The sequence below is a fragment of the Nicotiana tabacum genome, chromosome 7 (assembly GCF_000715075.1).
Source record: "Nicotiana tabacum cultivar K326 chromosome 7, ASM71507v2, whole genome shotgun sequence".
NCBI lineage: Eukaryota > Viridiplantae > Streptophyta > Magnoliopsida > Solanales > Solanaceae > Nicotiana > Nicotiana tabacum.
The window spans coordinates 115754177-115761339 of record NC_134086.1 but is presented as its reverse complement, the minus strand read 5'-3'; the positions used below and the strand labels follow the sequence as shown (position 1 = coordinate 115761339).

Sequence of the window (7163 nt, the reverse complement as noted above, 5' to 3'; positions counted from 1 at the left end):
AACTCGTGTGTATTTCCATCAGATTAATTGTAACCCTGGGCTAGGAATTTAAGAATACTCCATTTTGCCTTGCAGGTTGTGACTCATCATTTGGCACGAGTTAGGATATTTTGCCTAGCATCTAAAATCGTTAGTAAAATATTAATAAACCAAGAGAGAAATTTTAACATGATGATACCTGACTGTAGGTACTTTCTTAAAAGTAATATCTTTTTAAGTGGACAGCATTCCAATGTGAGGGTAAAACTTTACCATCCATTGTTTCCAACTGGTATGCTCCTTTTCCCGCAATGCCACGGACTTTGTATGGTCCATCCCATGTTGGACTTAGCTTTCCTGAGTTAGCAGCTTTTGCAGATTGGAACACCTTTTTAAGCACGAAGTCCCCAATTTTGAAAAATCTGAGGCGTGCTTTCCTATTGTAATATCGTTCTATTACTTGCTTTTGTGTTGCCATTCTTATCAAAGCAGCTTCTCTTCTTCCTTCAAGTAAATCTAGGCTAACCCGCATCTCTTCATTATTAGATTCCTCCGTTGTCTGATCGTATCGTGTGCTTGGCTCACCTATTTCAATTGGAATTAAGGCTTCCGTACCATAAACCATCGAAAATGGTGTTTCTCCAGTGCCTGTTTTGGTCGTTGTACGATAAGCCCATAGTACTCCAGGTAACACCTCAGGCTAATTACCTTTTGAATCTTGTAACCTCTTTTTCAAGTTATTGATAATAACTTTGTTAGTTGATTCTGCTTGTCCATTCCCCACTGGATGATATGGCGTAGATGTTATTCTTTTGATCTGCCAACTTCGAAGAAATTTTGTAACTTGTGCTCCAATAAATTATGGTCCATTGTCACACATAATCTCCTTTGGTACTCCAAAGCGGCATATTACATTTCGCCATATGAAGTCTTTAACTTCTTTTTCTCGTACCTGTTTAAATGCCCCTGCTTCTACCCATTTAGTGAAATAATCTGTAAGTACAAGTAGAAATTTTACCTGACTTTTGCTTGTGGAAGTGGACCTACGATATCCATTCCCCATTTCATAAAGGGCCAAGGGGCTAAAACAGGATGTAGTAACTCAGCTGGTATGTGCATATTATTGTCGTACCTTTGACATTTATCACATTTGGACACGAAACTGGTTGCCTCTTCTTCCATCTTAGGCCAATAATATCCTATGCGAATTAACGTTCTTACCAGTGACCGTCCTCCTGCGTGATTCCCACAATGTCCTTCATGTACTTCTCTCATGACATATTCGGTTTGAGAGGGACCGAGACACCTTGCTAGTCGTCCGCCGAACATCTTTCGATAAAGATTACCTTGATATAAACAACATCGTGCAGTTTTTTTGCGAAGCGCGTAAGCCTTTCCTTTGTCATTAGGCACGGTTCCGTGCTGTAAAAAGGCAACAATTTCATTTCTCCAATCTCATGTTAGATGATTAAAATTTACCTCGTTTTTATCAGGTTCAAGAACGGAATGAAATAGATGTATGACTGAAGCATCTGTATTGTTTGCCACGTCTGCTGCGGATGCAAGGTTTGCTAAAGCATCTGCCTCTACATTCTCATCTCTTAGGATCTGCACTACTTTCCAAGTTTGGAATTGCTTTATTAACTCCCGTACCTTTGCGAGGTATTCTTGCATTCGTGACTCTCTGGCTGTATAAGTCCCCAGCATCTGATTAACCACGAGTTGAGAATCACTCTTGATTATAATCTGTGTTATGCCGAGTTCTCGTGCCAATTCTAAACCTGCAATTACAGCCTCATACTCTGCTTCATTGTTAGTTATAGAATGACATTTTATAGCCTGTCTAATGGTCTCACCCGCAGGTGGTACGAGGACTATTCCTAAGCCTGCCCCTTTTACATTAGATGAACCGTCAGTGTATAAAACCCAAGTCCCCGGGTTCGCACCATTAAAACTAATAATTCTTTTTCTGTTTCTAAATGCATCCCCTGGCTAAAATCAGCCACGAAATTAGCTAGTACTTGAGACTTTATAGCGGTCCTGGGTTGATAAATAACTTCATACTCACTTAGTTCTATAGCCCATTTTGCTAATCTTCCTGAAAGTTCATGTTTATGCAAAATATTTCGAAGTGGAAAAGCAGCAACTACTACAATGGGATGACATTGAAAATAAGGTCTTAACTTTCTAGATGCCATGATCAAAGCTAATGCTAATTTTTCTAGATGTGGGTATCGTGTCTCAGCTTCCAATAAGGACTTTTTTACATAATAAATAGGAGATTGTTTACCTTGGTCCTCGCAGACTAAAACAGCACTTACTGCGACTTCAGATACGGCCAGATAAATGAGAAGTTTTTCCCCCACCTTCGGTTTTGCCAACAACGGTGGTTTTGACAAATAAGCTTTCAAATTTCTAAGAGCTTGTTGACAATCTTCATTCCATTCAAAATGATCTTGCTTTTTAAGTGCAGAGAAAAACTTAAAACACCTTTCTGAGGATTTGGAAATAAATCTCCCCAAAGCTGCAATTCTTCTCGTTAATCTTTGTACTTCCTTTTTATTAGTAAGTATATCCGGGATTTCTTCTATTGCTTTGATCTGAGAAGGATTCACTTCAATACCACGATTAGAAACAAGAAAACCCAAAAACTTACCTGATGCAACCCCAAATGCACATTTTTCTGGGTTGAGTTTCATATTAAATTTTCGCAAAATTTCAAAAGTAACAGATAGATGAGAAATATGGTCGTGAGATTGCTGGGTTTTGACGAGCATATCGTCTATATATACCTCCATCGTTTTCCCTAAATGTTCTTGGAACATTTTGGTGACCAACCTTTGATAGGTTGCCCCAGCATTTTTGAGGCCAAAGGGCATTACTTTATAACAGTAAGTCCCCATTTCTGTGATGAAAGAAGTTTTTTCTTCATCACCAGGATCCATTTTAATCTGATTATATCCTGAGTATGCATCTAAAAAACTTAAAAGTTCATGACCTGCGGTTGCATCAATTAGTTGGTCTATATGCGGTAAGGGAAAGGAATCTTTTGGACAGGCTTTATTTAAATCGGTATAATCTACACAAACACGCCACTTACCATTTTTCTTGGGTACGACTACCGTATTAGCTAACCAAGTAGGATATTTTACCTCACGGATTGATCCGATTTTTAATAATTTTTGGACTTCCTCCTGAATCACCTGGTTCTTGAAAGCACCTTGTTTCCGTTTCTTTTGCTTTATTGGTGTGAAAGAAGGGTCCTCATTGAGTTTGTGAGTCACCACATTTGGTGGAATCCCTGTCATGTCAGCGTGGGACCAAGCAAAGCAGTCTAAGTTAGCTTTTAAAAATTCGATTATCATACCTCGCATGTTCGTGCTTAAATTGGCCCCGACATAAACCTTCCGTTCAGGCCATTGATCAAATAACATCACTGCCTCAAGCTCTTCAATTGTCGTTTTGATGCTTTCATTTTCTTCAGGTTCTTGAATTGTGTCAGGTCTTGAGTCCAAATCCGTCTTTTCCTGTTCAGTTGAAGTTTGATCTTTTTTACCTTCAACTGTTTCCTGTAATTGCTACTTTTCTTTATTCTCGGCGCTCGTACTTGTTACAGCGTTGACACTTTTAGCCATCTGCTGATCCCCCACGAATTTGGCAAATTCCCCATGGTGATGGGAATTTAATAACCTGATGTAGAGTTGATGGGACAGCGTCCATATCGTGTATCCATGGTCTCCCCATGATCATATTGTAGGCCATTTCCATATCAACTACCTGAAATTTAGTTTCCTTCACAACACTCATAGCAAAAGTTGTTAGAAATACCTCACCTTTTGTTACTACACTTGAATTGTCAAAGCCTGACAAGGTGTGCGCCTTGGGTATCATTTTGTCTTCAGCTTGCATTTCTCGTAGTACCCTTAGTAATATAATGTTTACAGAACTCCCTGGATCAATCAAAACTCGTTTTACATTAGTATCATGTACAAGTAAAGATATTACCAGTGCGTCATTATGTGGAGTTGTTACTCCTTCGGTATCTGCGTCATCGAATGAAATACTTTCATTTTCAAGGACCTGCCGCACCCGTTTCCCGTGTGTAATTGTTACCTTAGAAACCTTGTTGGAGGCTGTATAGGTTACGCCGTGAATGTCCTCTCCCCCGCTTATGACATTCACTGTCCTTTTGGGTGAAGGAGGTTGTGGTGGCTCTTGTCTGTTTTTCATATAAGCTTGTTTTCCTTTCTCACTAAATAACTCAGTGAGGTACCCTTGCTTTAATAAATGATCCACTTCACTCTGCAGGAATCTGCATTCTGAAGTTTTGTGCCCGTGATCGTTGTGAAATTCGCACCAATGATCCGGATTGCGTCTACTTGGATTTGACCGCATCTTTTTTGGCCACCGTACCTTATCTCCCATGCTTCTTAAAACAGCTACGAGCTCGGAGGTAGAGACATTAAAATTATATCCACCGAATCGTGCCTTTGAACTCCTGTCATCATCTCGTGATTCTTGTCTATTCCGATCATTCCTGAACTTTGAAGAAGAGCCAGAATCCCGGTTCCTTGATTTTTGATCATATTGTTGGCTATCTTGTTTTGACCGTGGGTCCTTTCCTGTGGGTCCCATATATGGATCGTACCTGTTTTTACCTGATCTTTTTTCGGTTTTTGACCTTCGGGTACCGCCCCTTTCTTCATGATGGAGCTTAGGTACGGTATCTTCTTCGATTCGCAGCTTCGTGCTATACCTGTTGTAAACATCATTCCATGTGGTTGCAGGAAATTCTCGAAGACTTTCTTTGAGTCGTCTCGTGGCTTCAGAACTTTTGTCATTTAAATTACTTGCAAAAGCTATAGCAGCCCAATTGTCAGGCACATGAGGTAGAGTCATTCTTTCACGCTGGAATCTATCAACGAAGTTTCTAAGCAACTCTGAATTCCCTTGTTTGATTTTGAAAATATCTTCCATCCTTTTCTCAAACTTTTGTGCTCCCGAATGTGCTTTAATAAAAGAATCTGCAAGCTCAGCAAAAGAATTAATAGAATTTTCAGATAAAAGAGAATACCAGGTTAATGCACCCTTGGTGAGTGTTTCTCCAAATTTCTTGACCAATACTGATTCAATTTCTTGTTTGGTCAAGTCGTTGCCTTTTACGCCGGTTGTAAATGCAGTTACGTGGTCGCGTGGGTCTGTAGTACCATCATATTTCGGGATGTCAGACATTTTGAACTTTTTCGGAATTGGAAGGGGAGCAGCACTAGGCTTCCATGGTTGTTGTGAGTATTTGTCCATGTCTACTCCTTTTATTACAGGTGGAACTCCAGGGATTTGTTCAATACGCTCATTTTGTTCCTTAAGCTGTTTCTGCAAGGTTAGTACTAAATTTTGCAAATACGAATTATTTAAATTACCTGGTCCCCCTTCTTGTGGTTCACTGGGGGTTGCTCCGTTTCCAAAATTATCAAGACCAGAACGGGGGTTCTCCAATGTATTATTATTAGGAGTTGGTGTAGGTGGCGCAGCAGGCAATCGACTAACAAGTGCCTGAAGAGCTTTGCCGACCTGTGCATCAATTAGCTTTTGCAAAGCTTCAGTTGTAACTCCTTCAAAATGTTCAGATTGCTCTTGTTGATCAGCACGGGATTCAGTAACAGGAGTGCCTTCACGAGATTGACGTGGTGAATTTAGAGGAGAGGGAACCACGTTATCTTGATTTTGATGTATTTGATTCTCATGGTTTCCCAATGTGTTGTTACTATTGTTGTCGGCGTTGTTGTTTGACATGGTGATGCCAATAGATAAGATATAGCTTAAAAGGAAATATTATCAGATTCCCGGTAACGGAACCAATTTGTTTAACCAAAAATCTGAGTCTTTGGTCAAAGCTAAAAAGAAATTCGGGTTACTGATAATCAGGAGACAAAAATAAAATACTTTTGAGAACGATGGTAAAGAAGCAAATAGGTGTGTATTTCAATAAATTCTCAATAGTATTTCGTGTCCTTACAAATGATGATACTTCTTCCTTTTATAGATAATTCTAGGTAAAGGAATGAAGCCTCAACTTTAATGATATAATCATGAGTAATAAATGATATTAAATAAGCCGTTATACAATCATTCCTATTAAATACCGATTTCGTAACGTATCAAGTATTTAATAATGAATTTGGACTCCTTTCTGTCACCAGATCTTTGCTTTCAATGTCTTCTATCCGTTGGCTGTAGATAATTTAAATTGGTACGAGACTCGTATCTATACGTCGTCTCGTGCCTATTTAAATTCTTCTTCTCGTGGCTGTTTCCATCCGTGCCTCTTAGTCAATTGTTGCGCTTTGACCATTTAACTAATCCACGTGTCATGCCACATCATCTTTTAATATAAACTCAGTTTTTTCTCAATACAGATAGTCCCCCCACTTTCCTACTACTCAAAAATAGAGGGCTGCAGTCGTATCTCGCCAGACTATATAGGACAACAGTTTGACATCAACGAGAGGATGAGATCTATACTAATAGATTTGCTCATTGAGGTACACCACAAGTTTGATCTCAGGGAAGAGACATTATTCCTAACTGTTAATTTGATAGATAGATTCTTGGAGAAACAATCCGTTGTGAGAAAGAAGCTGCAGCTTGTTGGTCTCGTCGCCATGTTACTAGCGTGAGGAAGTTTCTCTCCCTGTGGTGGATGATTTGGTGGTCATTTCGGATAAAGCATACACAAGGAAGGAGGTTCTTGAAATGGAAAAATTGATGCTCAATACGCTGCAGTTTAATATGTCAGTTCCAACTCCATATGTTTTTATGAGAAGATTTCTCAAAGCTGCTCAATGGGATAAAAAGCTTGAGCTACTTTCGCTCTTCTTGATCGAACTTTGCCTCGTGGAATATGAAATGCTTAAATTTCCACCATCATTTATCGCTGCTGCTGCAATCTATACAGCTCAGTGCACACTTTATGGTGTTAAACAATGGAGTAAGACGTGCGAGATGCACACTAAATACTCGGAAGATCAACTTCTGGAGTGTTCCAGATTGATTACGGGATTCCACCAAAAGGCAGCAACAGGGAAATTAACCGGGGTACATAGAAAGTACAATACATCTAAATTTGGTTATGTAGCAAAATGTGAGCCTGCCCATTTTCTTCTTGTGCAGACCCGATGATAGGA

The 7163-nt window shown here is 39.5% G+C and overlaps 1 pseudogene; it reads left to right on the top strand.

Moving 5' to 3' along the window:
• The first annotated feature begins 6417 nt into the window (after positions 1 to 6417).
• On the top strand, positions 6418 to 7163 carry LOC107771193 (G2/mitotic-specific cyclin-2-like; annotated as a pseudogene).